A 16,385-nucleotide genomic window follows, 5' to 3' on the forward strand; every position below is an offset into this window, starting at 1 on the left:
CATTCATTCAAATAAGACTCTCCCAGGCAAATCCATTATTTTATTCGCACTCTGTTGATCTGAAGACACTTCGTGCGCAGCTGACGCTGCAATAAATCACTACTTCAAAGGCGTCAGGAGCTGCCTGCTTTATCGTCTTAAAAGTGCTGCACAATAAACAAGCAGCCTAGAAGGTAACAGAAATTACTGTAGGAAATGAAAATAGTAAGAATAATAACTGAAGGTACTTTCTCTGTGAAATATGAAAACAGTCCAATACCTACAATGACAATGTTTTGACTAGAGTTGCACCTCTATTGTATTTCTGGGCCAATACAATGAGCGATAATTAACCTATATCCCTGCGGTGTCAACCAATCCTGACTGCCAGCCAAGCCACTGATCTATGGGCTAATAAAAGCAACCAAGCTAGCATCAGAGGAGCTCTTAATATGGCCATCAAACAAAACTAGAAAGCTTTTTATTCAGCACTGGATACCAGAGACAAGTTTCCACCTTTTCAGGCAAAGAACAGAAGAAAAGAATAATAACTGAAGGTACTGTATTCTATGACTTATTCTTAACAGTCCAACAAAAAACTGACACTTGTAATATCTATAATGACAATGTTTTGACTAGAGTTGCACCGATATTGTATTTCTGGGCCAATACAATAAGCGATAATTAACCTATATCATATCAAACGAAAGACCTATATAATAAACCAATCATTTCATCATTTTAATTTTTTTATTTTATTTTACCTAACAATGAAGCTAATACGAGGCTATACAAAAATCATGTCATACGCAGATACCCAGTGGGGAAACCTCAGGGCCTTCTAGGCCTTCAGAGAAGGCCTGATGATTTCAGGGAAGTAAAAAGTGCTTGTGTGTAATTTTTATTCAGTAGAATTAATTATATTTTATTAAGCAGAATTAAATCGACTGTATTTAAACTCTGTAAATATTACATGACTACTCTTGTTTCACTGTTAAGTTTCGGATGGAAAAGGATTAATAAATAAAAGGATTAAATTCTTGAAACACTGAGTAAAAAGTTGGTCAGGAATTGTTTCTAGGCACAAACAATAGGTTGTTTATAGGTTTCTACAGCCAAGCCAGCACCAGACAGGGTTCTTCTATTGTTACAAGCTTGACATCATTACAATAGCAGAACCTTGGGTGCTATATGGAACCCTTTCCAAAAAGGCTCTATATAGAACCATCTACAGCACATGCTCCATCAATCTGACGAACCATTTCACAATGCAAAGCACCCATTATTCATACAAAGGGCTCTTTGAGTGTTCTTTGAGTAATTTATACCATAAAGAAATAATTTTCTTTACTAAAGAACCGTTGAAGAAACATCTTTTTTAAGACTGTAGTTAAGCTACACAGTTCGTAGTAACAGAGTGTTTAAAGAAAATACAGTTGGCCACCTCTGTGCCTGTTGGAGCAACCAGGAATATGAAAGTAGCATATCGCTGCTGTTGGAAGAAAAGCTCGTGTCTCCAAAATGGTAACTTTACAGAAAAAGGAAAAAAACCTACTTTACTTTTAGTGTAAGTCTTTGGAACCAGACTTTTTTCCCCCCCCAAGTCATTTTAGGGCATTTCTTTCAGTCCATTCTTCATGAAATTTACATACAATGTAAAGGGCAACAAGCATTTTCAAATTACGTCAAAAACTGAAAGTGAGTGTCACACTATGCACATGCTAAAATGAAGTTATTATATTAAATACAGGACAAAATTAAATAAACACTAAATGTAATGTATTAAATTTACTTGATTCAAATTCCATATTTCAGTTTACTAACTTACTGCATTAATCTAGCTTAAAACTAGGGTTTAATATTTGCCGTGTTGTGCAGTATTCAGTTGTGCAGCATTATATCTCTCAGCACCATTTTCATGTTTTTGTTCAGCAGTGTCCACTCACTACAGTACCCAGCATGCACAAATACATCATATACCAGTTGGGAATCCCTGCGGTGTCAACCAATCCTGACTGCCAGCCAAGCCACTGATCTATGGGCTAATAAATACAACCGAACTAGCATCAGAGTAGCTCTTAATATGGTCATCAAACAAAACTAGAAAGCTTTTCTGTTTTCATTCAGCACAAACTGGACACCAGAGACAAGTTTCTACGTTTTCAGGCAAAGAAAAGAAGCCAAACTGAGGTGAGGTATCTAGACAGCCAGCTACCTCGCAAACTCCAGCTCTTAGCTTATTGTCCTCCTCATCTGGTGTCATTTCTGTAGTTTGAGCAATCCATTCTCTCAACTGTAATTATGATTTGAAGGCAGTTATTAGTTATATGGCTGCAAGAAGATATTCAGCTTCCTAGCAGTTAGCTATATGCCCTCCTTCTGCTAACATTTCAAAACAGCCAGCCCTGAAAAATCCACCCCAAAATGGCTGAAAGTTTTTAAGATTTGCTCCCAGCCTAAAAATTAGGTTTTGCTAATGTCTGAACTGGAAAATCTCACTGGCCACTGCTAAATAAGGCAAGTAAGCAGACGTAGCAAGGGTTACATCTCTCATTTTGGCCAGGGTGTCCTTTTAATTGCGACGATAGTTCATACAGTACATTTTATTGATCGAGTAAATTCAATGCATCACATTTTTCAGCGCACAAATGTTGGGACGGCAGAGATAACAATTATGAAATCCAATTAATGATGCTGCTGTCATCTCTGTGGTCTGCATAAATGGTGAAAGAGGGAAAAAGAAAGAGAGAACATTATGTTACACAACATAAATGAGCATTAAAAAAACATGCTGAACACTTTCAGTCTAAGGCGATATGCTCTGCAAGTAACAAAGGGACAGACCACGTTCCTGCCCTTCAACGCAGTGAAGACATCCGCTCATTATTAGCTCGTCACATCCATCACATACTCCAGATGCAGCAACGTAATTGTGTTGGCTGAAGCCTACAGCACAGAGCTCTAAGGATGTGGGAAGAAGGGGTGCCGAGGGGACTGCAGCCCCACCAGATTTCAGGATTGTTTAACTATAAAAATAATGTAAGCATAGACCTTTGTTTGCACTTGTTTTGGAGTCTAGTTTGTATTTTAATTTTATGTTTTTATTTTCAAAATCTGCAGCAGCCATGCACTGTATAAGTTAATGCTGCATTTTCTTTACAGTGAGCCGAATTGCTTCCCTCACCAGCTATTGGCTGCTCTGGAGGCGTGTTGATAAAACACAAATATAAATGTACAATTTTCAACTTAATAATGTTTTGTACACATTCGTTTTTACAACCAGTAGTTCTGTGTCAGCAATGAGTGAATCTTAAAGTATCTGAACTAATTAGAAAGGATAGTTTTGAACATATAGTGTATATAGAGATGCTCCCAGACATAATTTCTGTGCAGATGCAAACGTCAATAACTGTTTATTTAAATTTATTTTAATTAGTGTAAAGTATTTTATTTAGATTTTTTTACATAGTTGTAGTTTTGTAGTACTTTAGTCTCGAGACCATTAACTAGCTGCCTCAGTCTCGTCTCAGTCTCGACATCATTTGGACTTGATCTCATTTTGGTCTTGGGGTAAGGTAGACTCAGAAACTGAGGTGGAGACAAGCTAAGTGTGATGCCTCCATCTGAGGTAACTGGGAACTAAACTTTTTTCAGTTACTATTGAACTTTAACAAAACTTTCAAGCACAATAAAACAGAGTTCCTAATCTTTTGCAACCCGTGACCCACACAGACAAACCAATTGTTTGTAACACTAGTGACAATACCTGCATCAGTGATCTAGAAACAGGGCACTAAAATATCTGATTTAGTTAATGACTGAAATTCTAATAACAGGTAATAATAAACAATAATAATTTCCATTTATAATGTGAAAATTATCTTGTTGTCAGGATTCCACCAATTTTTCTGCATCATTAAAAGGTTAAGATGTAAACCAAGTCATTGCGAGGGAACTTACCAAGAGAAACTTAAGCCAGAAAATTTGAAATTTGGAATAAAACTTGAGTCTTAAAAGACCTTGTGGTGTCTAGATTACGGTATTTCAATCTATACTGTGTCTAAAATATGTCATTAAACAAAGCAATTCAGAAAGCAAACTGTATGTCAATTAATCAATCAATTATTATATAATATTTTATATTTAAACAGTAAACAGCTCAATACTATTATTGGCCAATTACTAATTACTACACTAATACTGCACTGACTTCTATTACATTATATATATATATATATATATATATATATATATATATATATATATATATATATATACACACTGATATGGTATAATTAATACTTTAATTAATTTGTTTAATTATTTATTATTAATTGGCTAAATTAGAAAGAAAAACACTTAATGAGGGACTCTTCTTTAGAAATCTACAAAAATACATCAAACAGTGTTGCTGAAGCTGAGGCAGTAGAATATGACTGGAGGGAGCTGTCCACTGAGTTGTGGTGCTGAAACTGACACTACGCCCCAACGTCTTACAGCATTACTTAAACTGATATTATGGTGTTTCAGTGTTCATTCATTTCATGTACCATAACATCATCATCCTCCACACACACACACATCTCAGCGTGCCCCCCTTCTCCTAGCCCTTCCTTCCTTCTATCTTAATTGTGCAAAACAGAACAAAAACAATTCTCTAGCGTTGCCCCCCCCCTCAGAGCAGGACGTGCTGAAAAGACGCTCATAAACATGCTAGGCTTTCTGATATCAAACAGAGACCTTTCCTGTTTAGTTTAGCATGCCTTCAGTAGGAAATGAGCTCACTGCAGCGTGGCCTGGCTCGTGTGGTGGGCTGCCAAAGCCTCTTGTCACACCGTCTGCCCCTGCTATAATGCAATTTCCCGGCCCTGTGGCCATCTGTAGGGCTAGAGAGGGCAGAGGAGCGCTGACAGTCACTCAGTGTTCATACAATATTATCATACATGCACCAACCCTCATGAACCAGAGAGATAAAAAGTGAAAAATACTCAGTGGGAGAGGGAGAGAGAGAGAGAGAAAGAGAGAGAGAGGTACATCTTTAACCATGAGGGCCTGTATGTGGATCCATACTTCAGTGTACATAACTTATATATTCGTTTCATAGTAGTTACTGTTAGTTTCTGTTAATAAGTAACAGCGAACGTACCAGGAAATACTGCCTAAGAGCACGAGAGAGAACCAAGACTCTAAAGGAAAAACTCCTTCACATCATGAGGCTTTATTAAACTACCTAACGCTATAAGATGATTGCTTTTCATCTATTTTTCTGTATTTTTCTTTCTTTTTTTCTTTCATTCTTTCTTTTTTGCTTCCTTCCTTATTCTTCCTTCCATTCTTTCTCATTTCCCTTAAAATTCCAGGGTTTTTACATACGAAAGCTTATTATCCAGTAACTACAGGGACTTAAATGCAAACTGGTTGAGCTATTCTTAGGTTATAGAATTGTGTTATAACACCATCCGTAACAGTGCAGCTGAAGCCAGAGATGTAATAAAGGAGGAGACGGGTCACTGAAATATGAATGAGAAATCTCATGACGCTCAGCAGGACATCTGTTTATGAGGAAAGTCCCGCCTTCAGTACAGAGAGCCAACCTCATACTATAAGCTGATAGCTTTTCAACTGTGTTTCTGTTCATTCTTTTTCGTCCTCCCTTCTTTCTTTCTATTTTTCTTTTCTTTCTTTTTCTTTATTTCTTCTTTTATTTCTTGTTCCTTCTATCCATTCTTTTTCTTCCTCCTTGTTCTTCTTTTCTTTTTTTCTTTTTCTTGCTTTCTTTCTTTTTTCTTCCGGCCTTCCTTCTTTCCTTTCTTCTTCCTTTCATTGTTCCTTTTGTCCTTTTTGTCTTTGTCTCTTTATCTTGTTTCCTTTATTATTTAACATCCTTCCTTGTTTCGTTTCTTTCTCTTCCTTTCTTCTTTTATTACCTTTCTTTCACATTGTCACAGTTTCCCCATTGTCCCCCTGTGTTGTCGCCATGTGCTTTTGTTTTTGTTTTGGTTTCCTTTGCTCCGCACTTTTCCTGCCTTCCCTAACAGAATCCTCACCTGTTTGTAGTGCCATTCTCCTACCTTTCCCAGGTGCTCCCTATTGTTTCTAGCCTATGTTAAGCCCGTTTTTTCAGTTCATGGTTGTCTAGTCTGTTACTTTGTTATATGTAGTGGTTTAGTACCTGCCCGGTGTTTGGTTTCCTTAATGTGTTTCTTGATTTAAAGCTGTGTAGTTTGTTATTTTGTGTCGTATCAGTGTTTCTTTTAGTTTGTTTTGTTTATTAAAGATGGCTCACGCTTACAGCCAGCCTCATTACTCACCATACATGACACACATTCATTTTTAATTTTTCTTTCATTCTTTCTTTCTTTCCCATTTTATTACATTTGAATTCTGTCACTCATTCATTCCTTTCTTTTTCTTCTGTCCTTCTTTTCTGTCATCATTTCTTTATCATTTTGTTCCTATATTATTTGAATTCTGTCACTCATTCCTTACATATATTATTTTATGATATTTATTTGATTTGTACAGTATTTGCTTCAGGAGAAAATTATTTAATCATAATTAATTATAGCTATCATAGTTAATTAAACAGTACAGCAAAATGACAATAATAACTCTACTTCTAAAGGTAATATAGCCAATACTAATTCATTGTAGTATGCCTTGCATTCAAGTATGCCTTGATCAGCTCTGATACCGATCTTTCAGATCAGACTGGGACATCTTTGCGGAAAATTTACCCTGCATGCTTCCAGTCAGCTGCCATTAGCCACACCTGTGAGCAGCTGGAGGGATCAGAGTAACCAAGGGCAACCATTGTGTGTTCACTGTTGCTTGTTACGAGGGAAGCATCACAACAATACCCGGGTTTATCAGCCACACTGCAGAGGACCCTCACTAGCAGCAAACAGCAGGAGTGGATGAGTGTGAGTGCGTGTGTGTTGGGGGGGTTGTTATCTGTCCTTGTGCAATTAGCCAGGGAACATAACACTGAGCTCGTTCGATGTGATGAAGGGGTAGGAGGCGGGTTTCATCTTATCCATACCTGCATACAAACAAGTTCAGTAAAACTCTTTTTATTAAAAAGTCTATACTTTATATTCAGACAGAGGACTGTCCTCACAGCGTTCCCCCAGAAAATTGTATTAGTGGTTGGCATTGATTGTTGAATGAGGGTTGGCAGTATGCGCCTATGCTGATCGATATAGTCTTTTTTAAAGGCCAAGAGCATCAGGACTTTTTCCCACATGCTGCCAGTGTCATGCTCATAGTTTCTGGAGAGAAAACACTACAAAATACAACTCTCAAAAAACACATATCGCTGCAGCAGAAGTGTGTATGCAAGGCTAGTGGCATTCACGGCAAGTTCATAGCTAAATATGGTCCAGATAAAGTTGATTTGATGATTTGCAAGTAGAAACACGTTTCATCACTCTTTCATGGTAACATGACACTTCTATATTACTGAGCAAAGAACAAAATCTGTCATGGCATCTCATGACATCACATGACATCTGCCAAGACATCTTTATGGTGTGGCTGTGTCAGCGTTATCTAGAAGTAAATTTCAGCCCAAACATAATTATATTATTATTGTTTTAAACTGGTATAACTGTTACGATTAAAAGCTTAGTTGATGTTGAAGAAGAGCATATAGATCACCTGGTAATAGTGTAATATATCACCATGTTACAATCAAAAGTGTACAGACACGCCCAAAGTCAACTGTTTTTAGGTCTACACTCTAAAGGATTAAAAGGTAAAAGGAACACCAAAAAAATCCAGAGGCGCTGCATTTTAGTGGCCAAACTGTCAAACGCTGTGTCCATTCTGTTCAATCACTCATCCTGTGTATGTCTGTATGTAAAGACAGGAGGATGTGCATTTGTCATATGGAGGAAGGAGAGCAGTGTGTGTGTGTGTGTGTGTGTGTGTGTGTGTGTGTGTGTGTGCGTGTACTTTCCAGAACTCTGGGTCAGCCTCACAAAACGCTGCACTCAGCAACTTCTCTTAACCTGACTAACTCACAAACACAACGAGATGAATGGAGCTGAATTAAAGAGAGAAATGCTGATAAGACTGCTGTGAACGAGGAGTGGGAGAGAGAGAGACAGAGAGAGAGAGAATTGAAGAGAGAAGGGAAATAAAGAAAGAAAGAAAGAAAGAGATACAGAGGAGAAAGAATGAAAGAATGAAAGAAAGAAAGATACAGAGGAAAAAGAGGAGAAAGGAAGAAAGAAAGAAAGAAAGAAAGAAAGAAAGTAAAAGAATGAGATAGAACAAGAGAGAAGGAAAGAGTGAGAGACAAAGAAAGGAAAAGGAAAGAGGGAGAGAGAGAGACAAACACACAGATAAACAAAGAGAGAGAGCGACATGCAGCACTTTAATGTTAGAAATATCCACCTCAGGGCACTGTTATCTGTGCTTCACGTATTTCCAGATGAGTCTACAGGGTCTTTAGTAGGACTAAACACCCACACACACACACACACACACACACCACACACACACACACACACACACACACCACACACACACACACACACTCATTTTGTGTCCATGTTGCATCCTCCTTCCGTCGCTGTGTATTTCTTCAACGTCAGCTAAGACGGATGAGTTCAATTACATCGAGTGACTGAGCCAATTAGAAAGCACCATGGAGACGAGACCCTCCCCCTTACCAAATGCCTTCTGGGAAAATCAATGATCCCCCTCTCTCCTTTATTGAGCCCATGGCACTTTGATTGTCCAGACTAACCACTCTTAATGGCATTAACGTGAAGAAATTTACTCATGTGTATATGTGTGTGTGTGTGTGTGTGTGTGTGTGTGTGTGTGTGTGTGTGTGTGTGCGCTTTATCGGACCAAGACTCCTTTAATAATGTACACACAGTACTGTGCTAAGGTTTTAGGCACATAAGCACATTATGTAAAGCCGTTTATCTGCGCAGTCAGTGTGTTTTCAACGTAAAAACTCTTTAAAATATTTTAATCTATGCAAATAAACAGAAAACTAAAAATATTTTTTTTTTACGTTTTAAACACCTCAGTGTCACTGCTGGACTGAGAAAAGTCCACCAACCAAAAATATCCAGCCAACAGTGTTCTGTGGGCAGCGTCCTATGACCACTGATGAAAGACTACAGGATGACCAACACAAACTGTGCAGCAACAGATGAGCTATCGTCTCTGACTTTACATCTACAAGGTGGACTGACAAGGTAGGAGTGTCTAATAGAGTGGACAGTGAGTGGACACAGTGTTTAAAAACTCCAGCAGCACTGCTGTGTCTGATGCACTCATACCAGCACAACACACACTAATACACCACCACCATGTCAGTGTTACTGCAGTGCTGAGAATGATGCACCACCCAAATAGTACCTGCTCTGTGAAGGTCCATGGGGGTCCTGACCACTGAAGAACAGGGTAAAAGGGGGCTAACAAAGTATGCAGAGAAACAGATGGACTACAGTCTGTAACTGTAGAACTACAAAGTGCACCTATATAGTAAGTGGGCTGATAAAATGGACAATGAGTATAGAAACAAGGAGGTGGTCATAATGTTATGCCTGATCAGTGTATACCTCAGCCATCTACCTAAGGTTTGCTTTTTTAGCTTTGTCCTGAAGCTACGAGGCTAATGTAGCCTCAAACAGGCTGGCTTATGTGGTTGCTGACATTATAAATAGAGAGTAGAGCAACACTATGGCTTCAAAATGGCTGCTGTTACTGTTTTTAACTATACAACTGTTAATACTGTTTATTCTCATAGACAACAGTATGTCATGCAGCATCAGAAACCACATAAGCAAGTCTATTTGAGGCGTGTGATCACTTGGGCGTACAGTTTGCCAGATAACTGATGGGGTATAAGCTAACAGTACTAGCCTCATAACTCCACAGTAAAACTATAGAAGCAAACATGCATTGGTCGAGTACATTTGAAGTAAGAATTCTGTACATGTGATTTTTGCCAAATTACTACTGTAAAGCTGCCAGTGATTGACTAATTGACAACACTTTGGACTTTGACTGACTGTGAAATTCATTTCAACACTTGATAAATTCATGTCGTCTGCTGGTGTTAGTTTGTGAGAGCTGGAATGAAGCCAGCATAATTGACACGTTCAGTCCTAACAGATGCACCCTGAACATTATTTATGTTTATCTCTGGCCAATGTAATAGAGATTCAGACTCACTCTTTCACTTCCACTCCATCAATCACACCTCCTCCCTGATGTCCCAGCTGATCATTTGAGTGTGTGAGTGGTGAGTGTGTTTGTTTTCTTACAATGACAGGATAAAAAAACAGAAAAAAGGGATTGACCTACAATTTCAGGACACCAAATAAACTGGAGTCTTACCTGGAGCACCTGTAGAGCTCTTTAAAAGGGAACTCCACCGATTTTGCTAAATTACTTAATCATTCAAAGATTTAAATGTACACAAAATCATTCAGAGTGGTTTGGTGTGAAATGCACCTTTCCAGAGAAATTTACAGTAAAAATTGTTTATCATTGTAGTAGTAGGAACCAGATGTCGTTATGTCTACACTACCCACATGTCTTAGCATTGTATTAAAACAAACTCTGTGTTAAGCAGAGCAGAGAGGGCAGCCAGTGGCGGCAGATGTCTAAGTGAGTGTGCGGCTTAGTGAATGGGCCGGCTCCAGTGTGCCTCTCCTCTAATTGGCTCCCAGGATGGGGATGCCATAAAACACACCTGACAATTAATCCCCTCTGCCTGCAGTCACACTGCATATGCTGTGTGTGTGTGTGTGTGTGTTGTGTGCTGCGGCGGCTGGGGAGGGAATGAGTAAATGCCCCAGCAGTGCACGCAGCCAGTCTGTCTGTTTAATCTGCCTAGAAAAACCTCAGTGGGCCAAACAAGCAAGACAGGGATTAAATGCATGTGTGTGTGTGGGTTAAAAGCTTATGACAGGTTTTTGGAAGGAGCTTGTTTGAATGTAGCTAGAGGGGCAACCCGGTGGATTAGATTCACCGCCTAGACAAAAAAGCCCCCAGTCAGTGTTTTAATTGCTTCTAAAACTTCTTCCACACACACACATTTGACACCCATCCCAATCATCATCACTCTGTGCTCTCCTTCCTTTTTCTCCCTCATTTAATTCAAAGGAGTCAAAGCTCTAATTAAAAGGGCTTCGCCGGTGATATCTGGAGAAATAGAAGGGCAGAGAGACGGGTCCACTCGAGCATGAAACAGGCCAGCAGAGTGGACGAATGGCGACTGTGGGGAAAACCCCACAGCTCAGGTCAATTTGCTCTCATTACTTTATACTGCGTCCCACTCTCGTCCATATCAATTACTAGAGGTGTAAAAAGTAGAGTTGGGGCAATACATTCAGGAAATCAATCAAAACTACAGTAGCGAACTATAAACAGAAAACATGTCTTGGCTGATCATTTATGGTAAGGAGCAAAACTGATATTAGAATTATTGACAAATCATTCCTTTAAACTCTGAAATCAAAAAATGGACTTTTTTATCTGGTCAGTATATACTCCTTTCCCTTCCATGTTCTAAATCACAAATAAAGCATAACAAACCTAAATGAACGCTATTTACCTGTAGGAAGACATATGTATGCACGTATGTATGGCTAGGCGTAAACTATTCGACTTTTAAATTCTTAACAGGTTTCTAAACAGAGCACCACAAACTTAACATTAGTTTGTCACAGAAGTTCTTGTCTTATTGTCATGTGGGCCCAGCTTATGTGTTTATGTATGTGTGTATGTATGTCTGCATATGTGTATGTGTGTATATGTCGTCGCTGTTGCACAAAAAACCTTGTATCTCCATTTTTGCTGTCGCCTTCTACTTTTTTACATAATTCATAAACTCCAGTTACCCTTTGCATTGTGTTAAACTTCATGACAAACTGAAAAAAAGAAATGGTCTAAAATATAAAAAAAAAAAAAACTGCTACATTAACTTTAATTTCAAGTTACGAGTGTTTTTTTTTGTTTTCCTGTGAAGTTAGCATTTCGGAAATATGAGCTTTTGTTCTGACAAAATATATATATAAAATATACTTCTTTATATATATATATATATATATATATATATATATATATATATATATATATATATATATATAACAAGAAGTTTTGTTATATATAAGAAGAAACCCTATTTTTGTGTATTTACTGTATATAATTACTATTTACTATTATATAATTAGTTATACAAATTATATTTAATGATAGGAATCATATGTAGCAACTGAAGTAAGTTGAAATTTTTTCAATATATAGAAAAAAAGGCTAAATCTGTCATTATCCCAAGAGACCAAATGTTCTTGCTTTAATTCAGGTCTATGTACTGGTGCACATGCCTGTCGGACACTGCTTGACGATATCACTATTCTCTATATCTGACACTGTGTTTTTAAGTGATAGTATTGGCGCCAATGCCAATAGGGTATCGATATTGGCAGAACCCTAAAAGCTTGCTATATTAATCACGATTCAACATATCACTCAGTTTAAAAGGCAAAAGTTTCATTTTCCTGTAATCTTTTATCAAAATGTCTAAAAAAATCCTCTAATTTTTGATTACATCACTGTGCACCAGCAGGCTGAGACAAATAATATTAAACCCTTAATATCCCAGTCTTATTACACACTGAGGCTTATTAGTCAGTAACTACAGTGACTTCAATGCTAACGGGTTAAGCTATTCTTAGGTTATAGAAGTGTGTAAAGGCTTAACCAATGATACCATGATTCACTGCCCTTTCCCACAACCCCGGCTGTCATTGAGAGGTAACACTAAGATAGCTCAGAGACCCTCACTGACACCATGTTATCTTCTTCAATATAAATGAACTCATTATTTGTCCAAAATAAAAGTCTTAGGCTATTTTCAAAGGTAAAAATTAAAAATGTGTATTGTTTTCATCAATAACTGGCACCTTTGTGTCTACAGTGTATTTTTAACCATAACTCTGAATCGTACCAAAATCGATTTGTGGTGAAACTGATGAGATTTCATGATACAGGGAATTGTTTCCTGAAGACCTGCAGCTGAAACCAATGTTTCTGAGATGCGAGATTTAAACCCTTACTGTTCACCTCTTAGCACTCTCCCTTTATTCAAAACAGGGAGCAATTAGGCTGATACAGAAGAGGGCTGAGCTTTGTGAGGTGTTTAGCACCCCTGGCAGATGGTCGCTCTCTCCTCTTTAACATTCAGCTTCATATCATGGTCATCAATCTGACGGCCAGTACATCAGCAGTTCTAACGAGGAACATACCATCTGCTGTGGTAAGAAGGGGGGTTTGGACGGATTATGTGGATTACTAAAAGACGAAATACAGAAAGATACTCAGCAGCCACCATTTCAGAAACACCTTGCTGGTGTACAGATTAGATTTATAACCGTTCACCCATTTCACATCCACCGTGATTTTTTCAACCTGACTCTGAGCACTTTCTAGAAGTGTATACAGGTTAGCCACTCATTTGGAATCGATTCCTCCAACAGCCAACGAAAACTGAGCACGTGAAAGAAGAAAATACAGAAAGTAAGTAAAGAAAAATGTTGAAAAGACGTTTGTGTATGTAGTGAATTGTTTTAATGAACTGAGCTTGAGGCAGGAGCACAATCAAGTCCATCTACATCTAAAAAAAATTCCACACAAATCACATCTTTACGTTCACAACCGTCACTTAAATTTCTTTACCTGCCACCTCTGTACTGTGTCAGCGCAAACAGTAGTGCAAACAGCAGCAAGCAGCGTCAAGTTTGTTTATCTGCGTCTCCAGCAAAGTTCGGTTCGGTTCCACAACTAAAAAGTTGTGCAGTGTGTAGTGGTTTAGTGTATGATCCTCAGTATTTCAGTCACCTCAAAATTTCAGCATTTTGCTTATAAGATCAGGTGTACACACTGAGCACAAGGTCACGGCCCTCCCACTTAATTAGTCACTCCTTGGCGCCAGGCTCCTGTGAAAAGCCCTTGAGGCGTCCAGCATGGGGCCTGCAGGGACATGTGTGGCGGCTGACTGAATGGCAGGCTCTGCAGTGACAGGGATTAGAAGCCTAACAAACGCCTCTGCACACACGCTGCCATTCCACTGAGGCTAATGGCATGTTAATAAAGGGAGAGTGAAAGCGTGAGACAGAGAGCATACAACTTCGCACTTTCCCCTTGCTATTATATTTCATAATGGATAATAACCTCTGTGCCTTCCATATAGACACGCATTAGAAACTAACTCACGTAATTAAAGGCTGCACCTCAATCCTGAGCAACAATATCTTCTTTCACATGAGCTGAGCTTCATTCGCGCCTGGATAAGCTTCCAGTTTGGTACCGACACCTATTTTAACAGATCTAGCAACTCAGATATGAAATAAATGTATGCAGTAATCTGTATATATTAAGGCGGGCCTGAATAATTTGAATACGTTTCTGTGATGTCACAAAAACTAGCACATTTGCATACATTCATTTAACCTGCAGCAGTTTAGCCCTGTCAATTCAGACTGAGTTAATAGCAGCTGTTGGTTCCTGGTCGTTTTCAGTAGTCGCTAATGCTATTCTGTGTTTTCCTGAGAGGCTGATATCACAGTATAAAGGATTCAAATCATTTACTCAGGTGTTTTTGGGACTGATTCCAGACATTTGTTTGTTTTTTTTAATGGTCTCTAACGGCAACCATTAAGCAAACTCTGGTTAGGAAGCAATATCATCAGGTTTTATTCCTAATGGTTCTAATGGTCTTCAGCATGGCTTTCATGAGTTTCAGCAGTAGCCTGTTTGTTTTTCCTGCGACTATCCCGATATTCATGTCTTATTGTCCTGGTTTTATTTTGAAAGTTTCCACATTTAATTACCTTATTTTCAGTATGACAACGCTAATATATGTTCAGTGTAACTCCTGTTGCCCAACAGTACGTTTCCCTGTTTTCCCTCATAAAACTGACAAAAACACTCTCGTGGCAGAGCGTGCACTGACGTCATTAATAGGCTGGCGGTGCATGTCAGGCTGATAATGCATGTCTGCAGCCAGACCCTTCTCGAGCTTTTAGAGGCATTAAAGCCTTCAGACGTCTGGTTCCCATCACCACCACTGTAAACAGTAAGTTTCTCTTGAATGGAGTATTTCATATCAAACCACTTTGAATGACTTTGTTTACATATTATGTAGTAGTTATGAAAAATGGGAGGAATTATACTATAATCTGTTGGACTCAGTCTTCAAAAAACTGATGACGTGAGCTCCTGCTTGGTTGGTATGAAAACCTGCAGCCATAACAGCCGTATGTGGATAAGATTTTTATCCCTGCTATAAAAAGTGGGAATGTAATTTTCTGATGGATGTAAGACACACATGCAGTGTGTGTGACAGACGACTTAAAAAACACTTGAAATATTATTTCTTTGAAGGGTGATTCTGAAAATAAGTATTCAAGTATTCATCAACAAGTACTTAAAGCCTTTAAAATGCTGGCCAGCCCAATAATGAATTCCAAGGTTATAAAGTTATGAAGGTCATATGTCCACAAATATCCAGACGAGCCTGTGATCACCACACCCAATGCCAACGTTGGCTAAAGGGGTACAAAGCCCTCCAGCATTGGCCTGTGGAGCAGTTGAACTGCATTCTCTGGAGTGATGGAGCTCCATCCAGTACCTTTTGGATGAGCTTAAGTGATCGACAACTGATCATCCAACATCAGAACCTGACCTCACTAATGCCCTTGTGGCCGAATGCAATCAAACCCTCACTATTAACACAAATGACCAGGTCTCCACAAACTTGTATATGTATGACACCCAGATATCCCTTAAACCAAATGCTGGGAATTGGCTTAAAACCTTGTGCGATTTTCAATTAATCCCATGCCATGGCAGGGATGGGTGCACACAGAGTCAAGCCCACCTTCAACTTCTCGGAAAATAGCTTGTGTTTGGGCGTGAATACATAAATATATAGCATCGGACTGTTCCTTGTAATTTCTATGAATCTGTCTATGTATCTGTGGATAATAAATAAACATTAAATTAATAAAACAATCACATAAATTGTTGATCCATCAAAAGAGCTTAGTAACAATGTCTGATACAACTGGCTTGTGACACCAATTTATAACTCATACTTTAGCCAAGAAACTGTTTGTCAAGTACTACTAAAGCGCGTTTGAGAAAATTTTGTAAAGAAAACGTTCCTTGCATAAGAACCTTGTCAACATAGTTACCACTGAGCTCTGTGTGTAATGCTACCTGTGTGTAAGACACACTTTTTTGTGTTTCAAGACCTACCAGGATCTTCTAGATCCATCACTACTCGATGCTCCAGAACCTCATCATTTGCAAAGTAACCAACATTACAAACCCCAGTAATGACACATTTCTAACCATAATATTGCATTAAA

The 16,385-nt window shown here is 38.5% G+C and overlaps 1 protein-coding gene across 1 annotated transcript in view; it reads right to left on the bottom strand.

Annotated features, from left to right (window-relative positions):
* The window catches only part of srrm3 (serine/arginine repetitive matrix 3), a 67,678-nt gene that overhangs the window by 50,219 nt on the left and 1,074 nt on the right, over positions 1 to 16,385 (bottom strand). The window lies entirely within an intron of this gene.

Source organism: Colossoma macropomum, unplaced genomic scaffold, assembly GCF_904425465.1.
Source record: "Colossoma macropomum unplaced genomic scaffold, Colossoma_macropomum, whole genome shotgun sequence".
Classification (NCBI taxonomy): domain Eukaryota; kingdom Metazoa; phylum Chordata; class Actinopteri; order Characiformes; family Serrasalmidae; genus Colossoma; species Colossoma macropomum.